Genomic DNA, 19,371 nt, shown 5'->3' on the forward strand with positions numbered 1-19,371 from the left:
AGGGGGCAGTGTGTGCTCGTGACATCACTGGGGCGCTGTGTGTCCTCGTGACGTCACGGGATGGGTGCTGTGCGTGTGACGTCGCGAGGCGGAGAGGGAGCGCTGTGGGTGCCCGTGAGGTCACGGGGAGGAAGGAGGCGGTGTGACGGTACCCGTGACGTCACGCGCCGCCATGTTGAGGCAGTGGCTGAGGGCAGGGTGGGTTTCGCCTTTTCCGTTTCCCCGGGCGAGCGCTATCGCTGGGGGGTTTCCCTCCTCCGCGGGGCCAAAACCGAAATAAAAGTTGTCTGAGGGCACAAACTGTGTCGTGTCAGTGCGCGTGAGGAGGGCGGAGGGCGGGGAAGTGGCGCCCGGTGAGGAGAGTGCGGCTGAGGGAGGGGTTATGGCTGAGGAGATGGGGATGGGGCTGTGGCTGAGGAGATGAGGGGTGTTATGGCTGGAGATGGTGGGATAGGGGTTGTGGGTGAGGAGATGGAGGTGGGTTATGGCTGAGGAGATGGAGATGGGGCTGTGGCTGAGGAGATGAGGAGTGTTATGGTTGGAGATGGTGGGATAGGGGTTGTGGGTGAGGAGATGGAGGTGGGTCATGGCTGAGGAGATGGGGCTGTGGCTGAGGCGATGGTGGCAGGTGGGGCCATGGCTGTGGTGTTTCCCTGTGGGGATGTGGCTCTGGAAAGGGGGGATGTCTCAGCGAGGGCCCAGCTTTTTGGGGTGCGTGGCTGAGGGGGACGTGGCCCACCTTGGGGTAACCAAGGAGGATACAGCCCCCAAAAAGCCTCTTCCTGGGCACACCTGAGGGCCCTCTGTCCCCGTCCCCACTGTGGCATCACCAGGGCCTGGCAGGGACCCAGGGGCCCCAATCCTGGTGTCCCTCTTTCTTCCTGGGAATGATGAGCCTCCACCTGAGCTCAGAGCAGGGGTGAGTCAGGAATTTGTGCCCAGCACCACGTTCCTCTGGAATTTGCACCATCATCCCTCTGGGAGTCATCCTGATCCTGAGTCACCATCCTGCCGAGTCACCACATTAGTCACAGCCTGAGTTCTTCCCTGAGAACTCTTGGAAAAGTGAGGCAGAGCAGCAGCAAAGGGGCTGGTTCCTGTGGAAAGGGCAGGAATGTGGGAATAATTGGAATGAGATGATCTTTAATGTCCCTTCCAAACCATTCTAAGATTCCTGAAAGCTTCCTCTGTGATTCAGTGTTTTCCTGCCCACTCACCTCAAATTTAAGAGGCCACATTCCTTTCCTCTGCAATACGAAAGTGTTGAAAATAGATATGAAAATATAAAACTTAAAGATACTGGAGTTTCACTTAAACATGTGAAAAAAAAATTACTATATTTTGCGAGGAATTTTAGTTTACATACTAGAAATGAAAATATTATTTAAAGAACATGCTGATGTTGCTCCAAAAATTTAGCAGAGTTCGTATTTTTGGAGGGATTTTTACATCAAAACGTTTATTTTTGGGGGTTATCAAATGTGCTTCTTGAGTCTGAAGTTGCGTTATAAGAGACCTTTAAGTTCGTCAAGTCCGAATTGCTGGGGAGATGGTGGAGATCCAATCAGTGGCTCTCGCTTGCCCGGCTGTTTCCTTTAATTCCCATTTTCCATGGATTCAGACTGTCTGCAGGTGTCGCCGTTGCACCACATTCCCGGCCGTCCTCGTCCATCCCGAACTAACTGCTGGGAATGAACTCGGTCAGGTTTTTAAGGCAAAATGGAGCGTCTTTCCAGCTGTAATTCCCTAATTACATCGAAACTTCTAATTTCACTTAATGAATCGCGCCGAGAATGGTACTAATTTGTTTAATTGCCTCAAAAAAAAGCGAGGACGAAGCCATTTGTGCAGAAAAGCACCGAACACTGATGTTGTCTGGCTGAAGGAGGGAATTGTAATGGATCCTGTGTAATTCCAGATGGTGAGTTTTGTCCTTTATTGACTCCGTGGATCCCACGTGGTGCAACAATCGCAGCTGCTGCGCATGGAAATGAATGGATGGCTCTTCCATATCCATTGGTTCTGTCACCTTCAATCACATTTTCATGGACTTTTGCTCTGTTTTTTGCCTGGTCATGGTGGGATAACGCATCCAGGACCTGCTGTTCCTCCTGGGAATGAAACACTGGGAAGGGTCGTCCACTGGGTCTGAGATTCCCAGGTTCAAGCAGTAGAATTTCCAGTCCAGAAGCATCTCCAGAGCTTCTGCTCCGGGTGACACCACAGCCAAAGCCACAGGACAATTCCCAGCGGGAAAATCCCACAGCAAATTCTAAAATCCCCAGTAATAATAAGACCTGGGAAGAGGAAAATCTCGGGGCACTGACAGTTATCCAGGAGCAAACCGTTCATTAAGGAAAAGCAGGAAGCACTTGAGAGGAGGACGGAAAAACACTGTTAAAAAATCAGTTATTTCCAAACCTGTTTTTCCAGACTCCGGATCTGAGAATCTGTTTATCCCTGAGCAGGCTGTGCCCCCACATCCCAGCTGTTCTGCCATCACCAGGAACAGCCACCTGCAGATTTGGTGTCCTTATCCCTATGGATCTGTGGGGTCCATGGGAAGTCGGTGCTTCCCCCTCCTCACCTCCCTGTCCCACATCCCGGGGCCAACTCAGCTTTCCCAGTTGTCATAATATTTAATCTCCAGCCTTTCACTTTGGCAACAGATGTTTTAAAGGACAACTCGTATTCCCCAAAGTGCTCTGGGAACCCTGGGGGAGCTCCCAGGAAGCTTTTTCCCGGCGCACAGAAGCCGCTTGCTCCGGCTTCCAGCTTTGTTTTGGGGCTGGCTGGATCCTCTGGATTTCTCCAGCTGCCCCCTTGTTTACTTTGTGGTTTACTGAAATATCTGTTTCCTCTTTCTGGTCTCTCTCCTCAGTGCTCCGTGTGGGAGTCACGCCGACAGAAAACCGATGGAACGGAGAAACGCTGGGAGTAATTCCATGTAAAGCATTCCAAGATGTGAGCGAGGAGCTCTTGGGATGTGCTGGAACTCTTGGAACTCTAGGTGAGGCTCGAGACACAGGCCTGGGTGAGAAAACCACTCTTTAAAGTGTTAAAAGTTCTGTGTTTTTACAGCTCTGCTCAGCAGCTGGACACGCTTTGTATCCGTCACGATATTCCTGCCTGGAAAACGACGCTGCCTGAGCCGAGTATGGAAACACTGGGGTGTTTTTAATGCCTAATTTCACTGTACACACGGTCTGATGCCACTTACATGGAACATCCCCTGGCTGGTTAAAGGCTTTGATTCATTGCTGTTCATTATTTGGCTTTTGTTGCTCAGCTCAGGCGCCCGAGTTCCCTCATAAAAACATCTCCGACACTTTTCCAAGCGTGGCCGTTGCAGCACCTTTGGAATACATTTGTTTTAACTGGAATGCATTTCTTTTTCTAATCACACTTTATTTTCTTGTTACACGGTGGGACTCCTCTTCCTCACACCGGCTGCCTCAGGGGAGATGAATCCCACATTTTCCCCACTTCCATGCACAGCTCCCACCCGGTGTCTGCATCCAGCAGTCCCTGAATGCAGGGAGACGATTCCAATGGCAAAAAAACCGGTCCATGGATGTTACCCTGGGGTCTTGTTGTGTCCTTTTAAAAAGTGGCCTCAGCCAGGGCAGGGTTGTGCCAACAGGATGGGGAGCTCCTTCTGGAGCAGCCAGAAGATCCAATATTTCCATGCTTGGCCCTGGCTTTTTTCTATGGGAATGCTGCAGCTCCTTGAGCCATGGCTCTTGAGTCCTTGTTTCCAGTAGGGAACCCTACAAAGAGTTATGGAATCACGGAGTGGTTTGGGTTGGAAGGGACATTAGGGATCATGGATTGGAAGGGACATCAGGGATCATCCTGTCCCATGCCCTGCCATGGGCAGGGACACCTTCCTCTATCCTGGGTTGTTCCAACCTGGCCTTGGACACTTCCAGGGATCCAGGGGCAGCCACAGCTTCTCTGGGCAACCTGGGCCAGGGCCTCCTCTCCCTCCCAGCCAGGAATTCCTTCCCAATATCCCATCCATCCCTGCCCTCTGGCACTTTAATCTCTGGTGCTGCCTGAGCTCTCCATCCCCAAATCTCGGGAGATGCTCTTCCAAGCTGCTGGCACGTGGGGTAAGTGCTCCCATCAGCAGTCCCTTTGCCCCAGAGGAGGGGTTTTGTTCAGCGCTGGGCCATGGGGGGCAGTCGGTGCCCATCCCACATGGCAGCGGATCCCAAACTGTTGTTTTGCCACCGACTGTTCCCCCCCCTTGGCACCGCCTGGCCCCGTGCCCCGTCTGGGTGCCCGCCCGCCGGCCCGGAATGTGGCTGCCGGGCAATCCCGATTGTTGCACAGCACAGGCCAAACTCGGGATCAGATGTTTCCTCTCCTGAGCCCCGGAGTTCAATGTCCTTTCAGCGGGAGCGTTTATCCCTGAATGGAAAGTGCCGGGACGGTGCTTTGCATCTCGTTATCGCGCCCAGACAGCGTGTAAGCGATTCTCTCTGGGACAGATTTGGATCTGTCTGTGCCTCTGGGGCACCGCTGCCTTTATCCACCTCCAAATACATCCCCAAATCCCTCCTTTTCCCTGGAGAGCGGCTCCCGCTTTTCAGAGCTGTGACGGGACCCCGCGTTCTTTTGGGATACTCATCCCAGCCGAGCATCCAGACTTGCAGAGCCTTGAAGCACATAATTAACGCACGGTCTAGAATATGCAAATGTGCTTTTTTAATTAGCCCCGGAGACGCTCAACCACGTGCAGGGTGAGCAGGGAGGGGAGAGGACGGGGCAGCGCAGCCCAGACACTCGTGGGGGCAGAGAATGAAGCTCAGCGTCAGTTGATTCCCAGTTACAGGGTGTCCAGTCCGTGCTGCCAGGCTGCTCCCAGGAAAACAGACCAACCCCGGGCTAAATCAAACCAGAACCGTGCCAGGAAGAGACCAGGGAGGTCGTGAGATGTGTCAGAATTAACCCCCCCACAGGTGAGGAGCAGACAGGTTAAAGTGTTAGGAATGCACGGAGTGGGGAGTGAAATGAATCCATGGATTGAATCCCCTTCTAAATGGTGTCAAAAAGCAGATTTTTCCTGCCAATTAAAATTTAATTTCCTGATAATTAAAGGGGGAGATGCTCAAATAAGGAATTGTGTGGTCCTCACCCCAATCCCAGCACCTCTGGTGTCTAAAAGTGGAGGCATATGAAGATCCACAGCCGGGGTGCAAGGCTTGGGGGTGGATCCAGAGGAACCTCTGGAGAGGAAGGCTCAAAGGGAAGAGCTGCTCCTGGGATACATCTCCATGCCTTTTCCAATCCCATGGCATTGGCAAGGACCAGGGGAGTCCTGACCTCATCCCCAGCAGGATGCCAGGGGAGCCTCTGTCCTGCTCCCCATCCCCTCTGGCATCTTGTGTTTTGGGGTGTGTTCTGAAGAGTTCTGGAGTCCACTTCCAAAGGGGTTAATGAAGCTTTTGGAAGGGATGAGAAGAAATATCCTTGGCTCCCAGGAGTGTGTCTCCCTCACAGCAGGATCCTGTTGTACTTGGAATGTAAGGACAGAGGACTGTTGTGGTATCCAGATGGGATGCCAGGCTGTCCCTGCCCCAGGATGAGCAATGCCACGATGCTCCTGCCCCAGGATCAGCAATGCCAGGATTCTCCTGCCCCAGGATGAGCAATGCCAGGCTGTCCCTGCCCCAGGATCAGCAATGCCAGGCTGTCCCTGCCCCAGGATGAGCAATGCCAGGATGCTCCTGCCCCAGGATGAGCAATGCCAGGCTGTCCCTGCCCCAGGACCAGCAATGCCAGGATGCTCCTGCCCCAGGATCAGCAATGCCAGGATGCTCCTGCCCCAGGATCAGCAATGCCAGGATGCTCCTGCCCCAGGATCAGTGATGCCAGGCTGTCTGTCCTTCTCCCAGGATGAGCAATGCCAGGATTCTCCTGCCCTAGGATCCACGATCCTGTCTCAGTACAATTTGCCATTAATTCCACATTTTTCTTGCATTTCCCATTTTAACACCACCTTCATGCAAATGTTTCCTCCAGTTTCCTTGTCCTGCCCTTTTTTTTTTTTTTTTTTTTTTTTTTTTTACATATTCCAAACCTGCCACGGTGTGACTTCAAGGAAATTCCCCAAATCCCCAGGAACTGCCACCCTCTCCAAAGCAAAGCAAGGCAGGCCCCGTTCCCGCTCCCACACCTGTCGGACCAGTAGGATCGGGGAGGCCCTGCCCCGGTGCTTTGTGGCTTCAGTCATGTTTATAAACTACCCCGAGATCTGAGAGAAAACATTTACGAGGGCAAAATACTAAGTTGCCAAAGTGTTTCCAGCCTCATAAACACGTCGTTTTAAATGCGAGGAGACACCAAGCAGGGCAAGATCGCACAAGTGGGAACCGTCCAGGGAGCTCCAAATGCAGAATTCCCGCCATTTCTGCAAACCATTTCAATCATGAATCGGAAAAAAAAGCCTGTTTAAAGATATTTTCTGCGTTCTAAAATTGGAAACTCATTTGTTTTTTAGCTGGCCTCCTCCTCCTTTTGTTTCTCTCTCTTTGTGCAGCGTTAGGACAAAGCTTCCTGGAAATCTGGGCTGAAATGTGGGAATCAATTCAGCTCGGGGTGACTTTGTTCCTTTATTTCACACAAACTGCAGCAAACATGTTTGTTGTGGGGCCATTCACTGGAACATCAGCCCAACAATTGTGCAGCTGAGCTGGGATCCTGGGGCTCCTCCTGCTTGTGGGCCTGCAGCGGGAAAGCAGGAATTGGCAGCCTGGGAGACAGAGGTTTAGGACTTAGTCATGGGCCACTTTGCAAACAGAGTGGGATGATCAATAAGTCATTGATAATAATTATTTTTTGGGCACTGACAAGAGCCTGCCCAGAGAAGCTGTGGCTGCCCCTGGATCCCTGGAAGTGTCCAAGGCCAGGCTGGATGGGGCTTGGAGCAACCTGGGCTGGTGGAAGGTGTCCCTGCTCATGGCAGGGGGTGGCACTGGATGGGCTTTAATGTCCCTTCCAACCCAAACCAGTCTGGGATTCCAGAGCCAGGGCCAGCAGTGGGTGCCTGGGCTGGAGCCATCCATGGCTTGGTGGCCACAAGCTGCTCTCCCAGCCACCCTGAGCTCCCCCATCCTGGGAAATGCTCAATCTCAGCCCCCTGATTCCTTCAAGAATTCATGTTCCCACCCTGGGCTTCCCCATCCTGGGAAATGCTCAACCTCAGCCCCCTGATTCCTCCAAGGATTCATATCCCCACCCTGGGCTGATGCTCTCTGAGTTTTCCAAAGGCAGGAGCTCCCCCAGCTCTGAGCAGAGCAAATCTCTTGTGGAGCATTTCAGAGGCTCCTTCCAGGAAAACTTGTTCACTGAGCAGGATTCCAACACCCCCGTGGGGAGGCACCTGCCCATGGATGCTCCTCACCAGGGCCAAAGGCTGGGAAGTCTCCACGTAATCCGTGGTGCTCCTGGTGGCAGCAGAGCTCCCTCCTGGGGACAAGCTGCTCTCCAAGCCGTGGAGGTTGTGCTGCTTAATATCTGAACAGAAGGCAACACAATTAGAGCTCAATCTGATGAATGAACCCTGATAAGAGCCGTTGTCACATTCCTTGTCCAGTCCTTGGCGTTGGATGCTCCGTGTGGAGCGAGGAGCCGGCAGCGCAGCCCCGGCCACCCACGGCCACAGCCGAGGTGGAGACACGGATGCTGCGGCCACAGGATGCCAAATAAACAGCGTGGACAACCATCTGCCACCCCCCTGAGCTGCAGCCAGCCCTGACACCCCATTAGGCCACGGCCCAAAAGCACAAATCTGGTGGTTTGGCCACCGGCGGTTTTCGTTTTGCTACAGAAAAGAGCTTCTGGCATTTGTTAAAAACAGAAAAAAAAAAAAAACAAACAAAAAGAAAAAGCAACAGGAAGAGAGCCAAGGGATTTGAGGACTTGTTTAAATAATGGGAAGGCTGCTGCTGCCTGTTTTGTTTATGTCATCAAAAAAGGGCACAGCTTTGAAGTTCCCCATGAGCAGCCACAGTGTTGGCTGAAAAAGGCAGGAGAGCTGGGATGCTGCTGGGTTTGCACCTTCCTGGAGTGGAGCATCCACGGGGTCACTGTATCCAAAACCCCCGTGTCTGACCTCAGATCGAGCTGATTATTTTTCATTATTAACATAGAGAAAGAGGGAAAGAATAATAACATTTTCCTCCCCCAAAGCATTTGTCGTGCTACAGCTTAAGTTGTGAAATGCCACTGGAATTCCAATCAAGGACAAACCAGGGGGGAGTGTCACCTCTCCTGGTTGTCACCAAACCACCAAACCACATCCTCCTGCTCTGAGACCTCCTCCAGGTACCAGGACTAGTAAACTGATTCTTAAAAACATTTCACTGCGTTCCGTAACATTAAACCCTGAGCAATTCTGTTATAATTCTATAAATCACAAATATTTTCTTACAATAGACCTAATGTTCTGTTTCCTGAGCCGTCCTCCATTCTCCCTCAGCCCATCTCCAGCCAGTGAGCAATTCCCAGAGAATGCAGTCGTGCAGTCCATCTTCTGCTTTACCTTTAGTTCCAAATAAATCCCAGCTGGATTCCATAGCCAGGATAAACGTGTGTGGAATAGTCGTGCCGGAGCTTTCCCTGCTGCCGTCCCACCGCTGATGAAGCCGGCCCAGGGAGAGGGGGAGAAGGTTTCCCTGTGCCCTCATCGCCAGAGAAACACGTGGCTGTGTAAAAGCCTGACCTAGACGTGTTGGGATTGTGGGATCATTCCTGTTTAACCACTTCTGAGTCGCTGCATTTCCCCATCAAACACCGGATGGGTCATTTGAATACCTGCGCTCGTACCTCCCCGGCTGAAATTCCTGTGGAAACCCAAACTGCTCCTGGAAAAATCACGGAATCCCAGACTGGTTTGGGTTGGGAGGGACCTTAAAGCTCATCAATTCCACCCCCTGCCCTGGGCAGGGATACCTTCCACCAGCCCAGGTTGCTCCAAGCCTCGTCCAACCTGGCCTTGGACACTTCCAGGGATCCAGGGGCAGCCACAGCTTCTCTGGGCAACAAATGCCTAGAAGGAGTAGCTGAGCGTGGGAGGTGAAATCCTGTGTTCCATCAGTTCTCATGTTTAAAAAGGTGTTATTTCCTTGCTGTTCTAGGAATAGGCTGGTGTGACATTTCTCTTGGGGCACGGAGTGGGTTTGGCCAGTTTGGCTGGAGAGGGGCGGAGGTGCCGGTGGTGGATCCAGCGGGATCCGGAGATGGAACTGCCCAAAAATGAGCAGCGTCTTGTCCCCTGTAAAATACCTCTGTGGTTGAAGCACAACAAGTCCTGTTCCCTTTGCACCCCACTGCTCCCCAGTCCCGCTGTGGGCTGCGGATGAGCCACTCCAGGGTTACTCTGTGGGCAGGACCTGGCTCACCAAACCACGCTGGTGTTGGGATGTGGCACCTGAATCCATGAGAAAATGTCCCAGTGGATTGCACAGCTCCATCCCTCCTGCTTCCCACTCCGACTAACTCCTGGGACACAGCCCTGGGGCTGTCAGCTGTATTCCTTTAATCCCTATGATACCAGATTATGGATCACCAATCTGCTGGAAGGACTCCACCTCTCCAGAGGGGTTTTCCAGCAGCTTCATTAACACCAGTGCTAATGATTTGGGTGACTGGCAGTTCAGGCAGTGGAGTCCCCTTGTTCCAGCGTGGGGCTGGATGTGTTCAGGACAGGACAGTGCTCTCTCTCCCAAAGCCCAGGAGAACAACAGTGCCACGGCCCAGGGTCCTTTCCATGAGGAGAGAAAACTCCCTCAAAAAAGCTGGAGCAACGTCATCACTGGCTACACTCTACATCTGTTCCATCTCAGAATAATTTATTTTAACCTCTGAAGATACAAGGGAAAGTATGTGAAGGAGATGGAGACGTGCCAGTATTTCCAGCTCATTATAAGCACAGAACTGTTGCTTGTAGCACTTTTTTGGAGCAGAGAGCAGTCTGGTTTGAAATCCCCCAAGCAATGAGGAATCATGTCCTCACCAATGGAAATCATTCCCGGGCGAAGAGTTTGCTAATTAGAAAAGTTTCAGCTTGAAACTCAGTCTAAATTTCCTCCCTTCACATAATGTTCTGTCTGCTTTCTGAGGGCATTGCTGGGGGTTGGAGTCACCCAAATGTTTTTGCTGCTCTCGGGGGGTGAAACCCTGGGCTGGAGGGATGTGGGACATGGGGCAGGGACAGCAGGGATTGGAATTGTCCTGGGGGATGCTAAAGGTTTTGGGTTTTTTTTCCTATTTGAAAGCAATGCTGCAGTTGGGAGGCAAAGGTGAGGCCAAGGGGAAGTGATGGATCTGCATTTTGGGGACCAGCAGAGCACGTGCCACACACCCCTGGGGGGTGACACTGACAGGGCTGTGACAAATGACTCTGCCACGTGAGAGGTGGCAGGTGTGGCCCCTCTGTGCCCAACCCAGCCCAGGCAGCCCCTGCTCCACCACCAAAGCACAAATGAACTAAAAATGGCTCTTTTCCAGCCACTGGTTTCCCTGCTGAGCAGCACTTTGCACAGCACCACAAAATGGCCCTTTTTTTGCACAAAATGGCACTTTCTGCCCATTCTCTTTGTGTGGGAGAAGGGACTACAGGACTTGGGGGACAGAAGGACTTGCTCAGGCAGAGTCATCCCCAGTCTGTGTGAGGATGAGCAACCAGTGACCTGAACAGAGCAGACCCAGAGCCATGAACAGCTCAGCAGCTGTGCCCGAAGAGGACACAGATATGAATGAGTGTTACCAAGATTAAGGTTTAATTAAATTCCTGAGAGATTTTTGGGTCTCCATAAATTTCCTTTGAGCTCTCTGCCAACTAGGATACGCTCCCTGGCTCCGGAATAGAAAAGCAAGTGTTGTTGTGTTTTGCAAATACATTTTCTAATGCATGCAAGTGCTGACTATGCAAAAGGCTCCCTGGTTTCCACAATTAACAAAATTACAAAAGCACAAAGGGTAGCAGTTCTTCTTGTTTTCGACTATCCCTTGAAAACAAGAGATGGATCAAAGTATCCCGTGATTAAGTTCATTAATCACACCCACATCGTGAAAACCATCGACTCCTCTGAACCCACATCTCACACGGGGAGGGTGAGAGGGGTTGGTCGGGGTGGATCCTGCTGTGGGTTGGGTGTTTATTTACTTGTTTTTCCCAAACAAGGCCCTGATGGGGTGGCATGGCCAGGGGGCAGGGATGGCTCTGGCCGGGAGCAGCCGGGTGGGTGAGAACAGGCAAAGTCCCTGCCCGGCCCTCGGGGTTGGGATGCACAAAACTCTGCTGCTTTCATCCCGTTCGGGGGTAAATCCCAGGAAGGGAAGGACTGAGCTGCAGGGCTGAGGGGTCAGCAGGCAGGATGGGCACAGGGATGTCTGTCCTGGACAGTGGTGCCGTGGAAACCCACTCCAGGAGTGGCATTCCCTGTGGTGCTGCTCCTGTAGGGTTCGTATCTTCCTTGCTTTTAATCCTGTGCTTGTCCTTGTCAACACAGCAATGGCTTATCTAACACACAGACCTTTTATCTTCCCAATATCCCATCTATTCCTGCCCTCTGGCACTGGGAAGCCATTCCCTATGTCCTGTCCCTCCAGGCCCTTGTCCCCAGTCCCTCTCCAGCTCTCCTGGAGCCTCTTTAGGCCCTGGAAGGGGCTCTCAGCTCTCCCCTTATCTGTGTCTCTCTGTTTCTGGTAAGTGAGAGCCATCTGTTAAAGCACTTGGAAAATTCAACAGCAAGCTGACAATCACATTCCCAAGCTGCTGGATCAGCCAGAAAGGGATTCAGCCCTCAGCTCCATCCCTACAAGTGGCACCTGACTGCAGGAGGTACAGGCGTGTTTCTCCAAGTGATGGAGCTGGAGGAGCTTCCAACCAACGGGAAATCACCACAACCCAAGCAGGACACAAGTGCCACCTGCTCTGCTTAGCAAAGCCCAGCTTTTTTCAGTGCCTGACAAAGAAGTGGACACTGAGAGGGATTTGTACCCTTGAGGGTCCTCCCTGCCCTGCAGGCACAGGGTGGCTGCCCTGGGTTCTGGCCAAGGACATCCCAGGATGAGCTGCTCATCCCAGCTGTGCTATGTCATGCTCTGTTTAAAACCAGCCCACAGGTGCTGTTTTGTGGAGGGGACCAGGCCCAGCGACCGGGAAGACTGTGGAGGTTATAATTTTGTACATGCCAAAAATATTTCTCCAGCCCACCCCCTGCAGATTTAATCACAACCAGAGACGAAAACACCCGATTCGGGGTGGATTTGCACCAAAACGTGAATACTCTGCCCAGGGAGGATGTGTTGTTCGTTGCCATTTGCCAGGTGCAAAATAAGCCTTTCTGTGACCCCAGTGTTATTGAAATGTCTGGCTGAAGGCAGGGAGAGCAGGGCTGAACTGCGGGTGCAGCACAGAAGGGGTTAGAGCGATAAGCCCGCGGCTCCACGTGGAACAAAGCTGGCATTTCAGGGGGGAGACAATGGATTGTGCTCTCTGTGTGCAGTTCAGTCATCCATCGGGCTCTGGGGCTGAGGTCACCCACCCAGCCCTGCACTGCAGCATCTCTGGCCCAGCCAGCAAGGAGCAGCCAAACAAAGAGGAGCTGAGTCGGCAGGAGCGGGACGGCCCCTGGATGGGGAAGGGCTCCGTGGATGGGGAAGGGCTCTGTGAAACGGCTCCCAGAAAACGCCAGGCAGTCCATTCCAGGACACTGCTGCAAATCCTTCTGAATAAGCATTTTCCCTGACAGCACTTCTTAGCACTTTGCATGGCCACTGGTCACACTCAATTCCTGTCTCGCATCCCAAACAATAATTACGGGCTTGGCCTGGTTTTGTGGCTGGCTGATAGGATTTGCAAAGCAAGCGTGCAGGCTCCAGCCCAAAGGATGCAAGGGCTGCCATCCCTCTGTAAATCATCTGTAAATATTTTCTCCAGCAGCAGCTCCGTTTCCTTTGAAGCATTAAAAGGATGGCAGGTCTAACATGGGCACGTGGCTCAGAGCACACCCCAGGCACACACACACACACACACTCTCGGTTTAGGCTGGGCTGGGTTTTAGGCCATAAAAAGAGGAGGCTCAGTTTGTCACCCTGTGCTGTTTTCTGGGAAATGGGCTTTAATTATGTCACCAGCAACTGGGAAGGCTGAGCTCTGCGTCACAGGGTGGTGCTGTGAGTTCCTCTGCTTGTTAGGGGAAGGTACAGGCAGGCAGGGAGTCCTGGAATGGGTTGGGTGGGAAGGGACCTTAAATCCCATCTCATCCCACCCCCTGCCACGGGCAGGGACACCTTCCACCAGCCCAGGTTGCTCCAAGCCCCATCCAGCCTGGCCTTGGACACTTCCAGGGATCCAGGGGCAGCCACAGCTTCTCTGCCCAACCTGGGCCAGGGCCTCCCCACCCTCCCAGCCAGCAATTCCTTCCCAATATCCCATCTCTCCCTGCCCTCTGGTAGTGGGAAGCCATTCCCTGTGTCCTGTCCCTCCATCCCTTGTCCCCAGTCCCTCTCCAGCTCTCCTGGAGCCCCTTTAGGCCCTGCAAGGGGCTCTCAGCTCTCCCTGGATCCTTCTCTTCTCCAGGGGAACCCCCCCAGCTCTCCCAGCCTGGCTCCAGAGCAGAGGGATCCAGCCCTGGGAGCAACTCCGTGGCCTCCTCTGGACTCGCTCCAACAGGTCAATATTTTTCTCATGTTGGGGGTCCCAGATCCCAGTGAAGGACGAGGTACAACCCTTCTGGCTGTGCAGGAGGTGCTGGGAAGTGAAGGAGAGCTTGTACTGGGCTCCAAAGTGGTTGTTCCCTGCTTTATTCTGAAACAAATTGGCTGTGAGCTGGTATGGGACTGCTCCATCACCGCTGCTCCATCAGCTCTGCTCCATCACCACCATTCCATCCCACTGCTCCATCCCCACTGCTCTACCCCCACTGTTCCATCCCACTGCTCCATCCCACTGCTCCATCCCACACCTTTCAGAGCTCACCAGGTTCAGCTGCACCCCAGAAGTGCCCTAAGGTATGGGATGCCCTGCAGCTGCCCATGAACCTCCTCCATCCAACACCCCCAGCATTTTGGAGGGTCTGGGACGTGCCTTTCCCAGGCAGTGTCACCTCACACACCCCACCGTGACCTTGTGCCGCGGGGCAGAAAGAGGCGGGAGCTTCGGAAGTTTTACCCACCGGAATCTCCAACCCCTCCCAGCTGGCTGCTCAAGGAAGCTATTAAAGATGCAGCAGGCCTTCTTCACGCTCCCTGCATCCATCATCCCCTCCTGGCTGGGTTCAGCCGGTCTCCGTCGGTCCCCAGCCCCACGAGCAGTAAATAATTCAGGGCGAACTTCTGTTCTCCTTGTCGTGTAACAGGAGTGGAGATGTTTGGAGCTGGTTGGGAAGGGGAAATGTTTGTTTTGTGGGAAAAGCTGCACTGTTGGCCTTTTGCTGAATTTAGCAGAGGAACAGAGCCTGGTGATACCCTGGAGAAGGGAAGGCTCCAGAGTGACCTGATTGTGGCCTTCCAGTGCCTGAAGGGAGCCTGCAGGGAAGATGGAGAGGGACTTTGGACAAGGGCCTGGAGGGGAAGGACGAGGGGGAACGGCTTCAAACTGACAGAGAGTAGGGTTAGATGGGATATTGGGAAGGAGTTCTTGGCTGGGAGGGTGGGGAGGCCCTGGCAGAGCTTGCCCAGAGAAGCTGTGGCTGCCCCTGGATCCCTGGGAGTGTCCAAGGCCAGGTTGGACGGGGCTTGGAGCAACCTGGGCTGGTGGAAGTTGTCCCTGCCCATGGCAGGGGGTTGGGACTGGGTGAGCTTTAAGGTCCCTTCCCACCCAAACCAGTCTGGGATTCCATGACAGTGGGACCCAGAGGGAAGAGACCTGTCCCATTCCCAGTCTGCCTGTCCCTGCCTGGCACAGCTCAGGAGCAAAGCAGTGACTTGTCCCAGTGTCCAGCTCCCAGCAGGCTCACTGGGAAGCTGAGGAACTCCAGACTGATGTCCCTGTGCTCCCATGGAAAAGCTTTTCCTCCCCTGAAAATCTGTCAGCTGGGACTGGTGACCCTCAACCCAGGACCCGCCACAACAGGCCCTGAGGGGTGGGGACAGTCCCAAACTGTCCCAAACCTTGGAGAACATCAGCCTGTGACACCAGGTACCCCCTAATGACCCTGCACACCCCGTGGGACCCTCACACTCAGCACCCCCCACCCCATCTCCCCACACGCCTGCTCAGCGAGCAGTGGGAGCGTTCCCAGCAGGGCTCCCACTCCACACATCCCCAACTGCCAGGGATACAGACATGGATATAGGCAACTCTTTCCCTTGGCAGATGCTGAGGAGTCCCTAAATTTAAAACAAAAGCCAGGAGAGGCCACATTGCCACCCACCCTGTGTCCATGGAGCATCCTGGGGGCACCGGCTACATGGGAAGGGGGGGCAAGGAGAGCTCAGCATTGTTGGCTGCAGTGTGACATCATTAAGGGGAGCTGGTGACACTGGAAAACATGACTTAAAGGTCTGGAAAAGGTGTTTCCAGTGGCTGCACAACTCTTGTTCTGGCAAATTCTCCCCCCTCCCCCCTGCCTCGCTGGGAGACAAATGTTATTAATCAGTCCCGTAAATTGAAATCCATATTTTTTTCTCAGGAGTTCTGAAACCCATTTAAGGCCTCTAAACAGCTTCTATCAGCTGAAAAAATTGAATTAGTTTTATTCCTCTTGCCCAAGCATCCTCGGGAGCTCTTTGTCAGGAGCCTTTGGTGGGAAAACAATGGGAACTTGTGCGGCGCTTGTGTGCGGAGCCTGCGTGGAAGCACAGGGAGCTGTCCTCCTGCCCGGGGACAATGGCTGGCATTGTCCCACGGGTGGCCTTTGGAGCCAGGAGCCAGCTGAGGGCTGAGCTACAGCCCCTCCATGGCCGGGAAAAGCGGAGAGAAGGATCTCCTGGCAGTTCTTGCATCTCCTCCAGGCTCGGTCTCCATCTCACCGCGCCGCTCTGCGCTCACACAGCAGCTTTATTAAATATTGACTCCTTCCCTCCTGCTATTTTCTGCTCCATTATCTCAGTTTCATTAGCATTTGCAATCCCTCGCCTTGCTGGGAATTCCGAAGTTGTGTTTTGTCTGCTTGCCTTCCTGCCAATAAATCATGGACGAGCTCCCGGCCGGGCTGAATCCCACCAGAAAACAACACTCGGGTTGTGTTTGATCACAGGGAGATGAGCAGGAACATGGAGATTCCATGGATGACCCCAAGGGTCACCACTCCAGTCTGGAAGTGAGGTGTCCTCCAGCTCCAGGTGTTCCTCTTCGCAACCCAGTGCTCCCTGGGGATTCTCCATCCCAGCATTTGCACCTTGTTTTAAACTCAGTTTACCCGGAGGGGTGTTCACCTGGAGGAGAGAAGGCTCCAGGGAGAGCTGAGAGCCATTCCAGAGCCTAAAGGGGCTCCAGGAGAGCTGGAGAGGGACTGGGGACAAGGCATGGAGGGACAGGAGACAGAGATTGGCTTCCCAGTGCCAGAGGGCAGGGATAGATGGGATATTGGGAAGGAATTTCTGGCTGGGAGGGTGGGGAGGCCCTGGCCCAGGTTGGGCAGAGAAGCTGTGGCTGCCCCTGGATCCCTGGAAGTGTCCAAGGCCAGGCTGGATGGGGCTTGGAGCAACCTGGGCTGGTGGAAGGTGTCCCTGCCCATGGCAGGGCTGGAATGGGATGATCCCTAAGGTCCCCTCAATCACTATTACTGTGTTTAATGATCTACAAACCTTTGTGTACTCAACTGATTTTGTTTGTTCTTCCCTTTACTTTCGTAGCTGCAGTGATTGTAAACGAAACTGAAATGTTGCTAGAAAAAAAAAAAAAGAAGGAAAATCCCAAGTTTGGGATCAGCCTTCAAGTTCTAAGAATTTCCTTAAAAACGGGGAAAGGACTTACAGCAAAATTCGCCCCCAAAGCAGCAGAGCTGGTTTCAGTTACACAGAGAACTTGCTCCTTAACAGGAATTAAAAGTAGCACTGTAAAATATCCAATCATGGAATCATGGAATGGTTTGGTTGTAAGGGACCTTAGAGACCATCCAGTGCTACTCCTGCCATGGGCAGGGACACCTTCCACCAGCCCAGGTTGCTCCAAGCCCCGTCCAACCTGGCCTTGGACACTTCCAGGGATCCAGGTGCAGCCACAGCTTCTCTGGGCAACCTGGGCCAGGGCCTCACCACCCTGCAGCTTCTCATTTTCCTTGAGAAAACTGTTCTTAGAGAGCAGCCTATGGGTTGGTTTTTTATTCTTTTTTCTCTTTATTACAGCAAAGTCCCTCTCTGTCTCCCAGGCAAGGTCAGTGCTGGTGTGCTGCAATCAATAACCTCTCGTTAAGTGTGCCCTGCTCAGCTCTCACACGGGGGTTATGGTTGCTCTACATCTTTATTATGAATGAAACTTCCCCTGCCACTGCTGAGCCAGGAACTGGCTATTTTTTAAAGCCTCTCCAGCTTTAGGAACATTATATCACATCAGCTGGAGCTGCAGCTCAGGATCCATCTGGAAGTGCTGAGCATCGGGGAAAATGAGGGTTCATAAACCAAGCTTTTCCCTCCAGAGATTCTTCCACAGGTAGATAAGTAGCCACTGGTTCAGGAGAATTTAGGAATGACTCGGTCCCAAACTTCCAGCTTGTTGTGTGGAGATTTTGGTGACAAACAGACCAAAGAGCTCGAGGAAAGGCTGAGATGTCTCATCCTCCAGGGAAATTCCACACGTGCTCGTGGCACGGAGCCGTTGCAGAGCTGGTATGGCCATTTATCCTGCTGTCTTTCCTGGTGGCATCACCTGGTGTGAATTGTCCAGGTGCCTGGGATGAGCTCTGGGAATTGCACATTGTGTAGCTGCTTATTTAGTCTGAATAAATAAACGTAAAAACAAAGCTCTTGTTCATGAATTTTTATCCCAGAATAATTTCTTAGCCTTGTGTGAGCCAGCTGAGTCCCTTTTTTATTTAGCAGTGCTGCCAGGCTCGTTCTGACATTTGCAAACGTTGACATCCCAGTTACAGACAACAAATTGCTTCAAAATCCCCTTATTCTCTTGAAAGAATTCCTTCCTTTGCACTCCGGCATTGATGTCAAACAGTTGCTGTGTGTAAGGATGGCTAATTTCATTAAAAACTTTGCAAGGCTGGTTTTGACCTGAATATGCCTCATAGCAGGATTTGGAGCTGCCTTTGGCTTCCTGCCGAAAGCCAAGCCAAGGAATCCAGTTTGCCCTGCAATTATCCCAACCTGTCCCAGGTATTCGTGGCTGGCAGCGGCTCTGGGCCCTGACCTTGTCCCTGTGTCCAGAGGGATGTAAAAATGCTGAGGGGATTTGCCTTTGACTCAGAAAAATGAGGCTCCTCAGTGCTTCCATGGTGGGAATTACTGACTGGAAAAACGCTGGGATTTCTCCTCTTGGAATAAGGTTGTTGTCGCAGGTAATTCCCAGCTGGCGATTTGCTGCTGGGAGAGAGAAGGATCCTGGGCTGGAAACTGTCTCCAGCTCACTGTACCCTGACCCTCCTCTGTTATCAGTGACACTCCACTGCTCCCTTATCTCACAGCAGTGTTGTGAAGCTTAATTAACTAATTAATCTCTCAAAGAATTGTGATAGTTTTAGATAAAAGACCCTGAGCAAAGTATTTATTACCGGTCCCTTCACTAGCGACAATAACGCTGTTATTGACTCCCAAGGGCTCTCTGGGGTTTAAACCTTGGTTTATTAAGGATGTTGCAAGAATTTTAGGCTTTTGACAGAGCAGTTGTATGGAATTCTGGGCTGTTCCTGGGGTAACACCTTCTCCAGTGCCTGTGGAGCAGGAATCCACACCTTTGGCACTGCTGGGGGTCCCTGATACTCCGTGGGCAAGGTAGGGTGTAATCCAGGACTCCCCATCCCAGTCATGGATGTATTATGTCTTTTTTTTTTTTTTTCTAATTAGAATGAGCACATTCAATTAGTGGTGGGTTTAGAGCACACACAGAGAAAAGCTTCCTGTCACTTCCCTGGATTTCCACTGCAGGGTTGCGTGTGCTGCCACACAGGATTCCCAGCGAGCTGTGCCTCTGGCACGACTGCCATCCCAGAGGAAATAAATTCAGGCATGGTCATTTTCTAAACAATGATGCTTATCTTCTTGCTTTCCCCCCAAAAAAATTAATCTTCAGGTTGAGGAGAGACAGCAGTAAGAGTGTTGTGGTGAAGGTGACAGCTGAGTGAAAATCGTTCTTCCCTGGAAGGATAATCGAATGTTAATAGGAGACAGTGGGATACGGATTGGTGAGGGTGACAGGAGGGAATTAGGTCTTGGAGTGGGGTCTAACACAGATGTAAGAGCAGG

The 19,371-nt window shown here is 52.5% G+C and overlaps 1 long non-coding RNA gene across 3 annotated transcripts; it reads left to right on the forward strand.

Moving 5' to 3' along the window:
• The first annotated feature begins 95 nt into the window (after positions 1 to 95).
• On the forward strand, positions 96 to 3,334 carry LOC116789502. 3 transcript variants are annotated; one of them, XR_004358062.1, is made up of 3 exons: positions 96 to 108; positions 2,882 to 3,010; positions 3,082 to 3,334. It is a non-coding gene; the product is annotated as an uncharacterized LOC116789502 (long non-coding RNA). The 3 variants fall into 3 exon arrangements; XR_004358060.1 differs by lacking the exon at positions 96 to 108 and adding an exon at positions 439 to 477; XR_004358061.1 differs by lacking the exon at positions 96 to 108 and adding an exon at positions 1,694 to 1,921.
• Positions 3,335 to 19,371: the final 16,037 nt, after the last annotated feature.

The sequence above is a fragment of the Chiroxiphia lanceolata genome, chromosome 7 (genome assembly GCF_009829145.1).
Source record: "Chiroxiphia lanceolata isolate bChiLan1 chromosome 7, bChiLan1.pri, whole genome shotgun sequence".
Taxonomy (NCBI): Eukaryota; Metazoa; Chordata; class Aves; order Passeriformes; family Pipridae; genus Chiroxiphia; species Chiroxiphia lanceolata.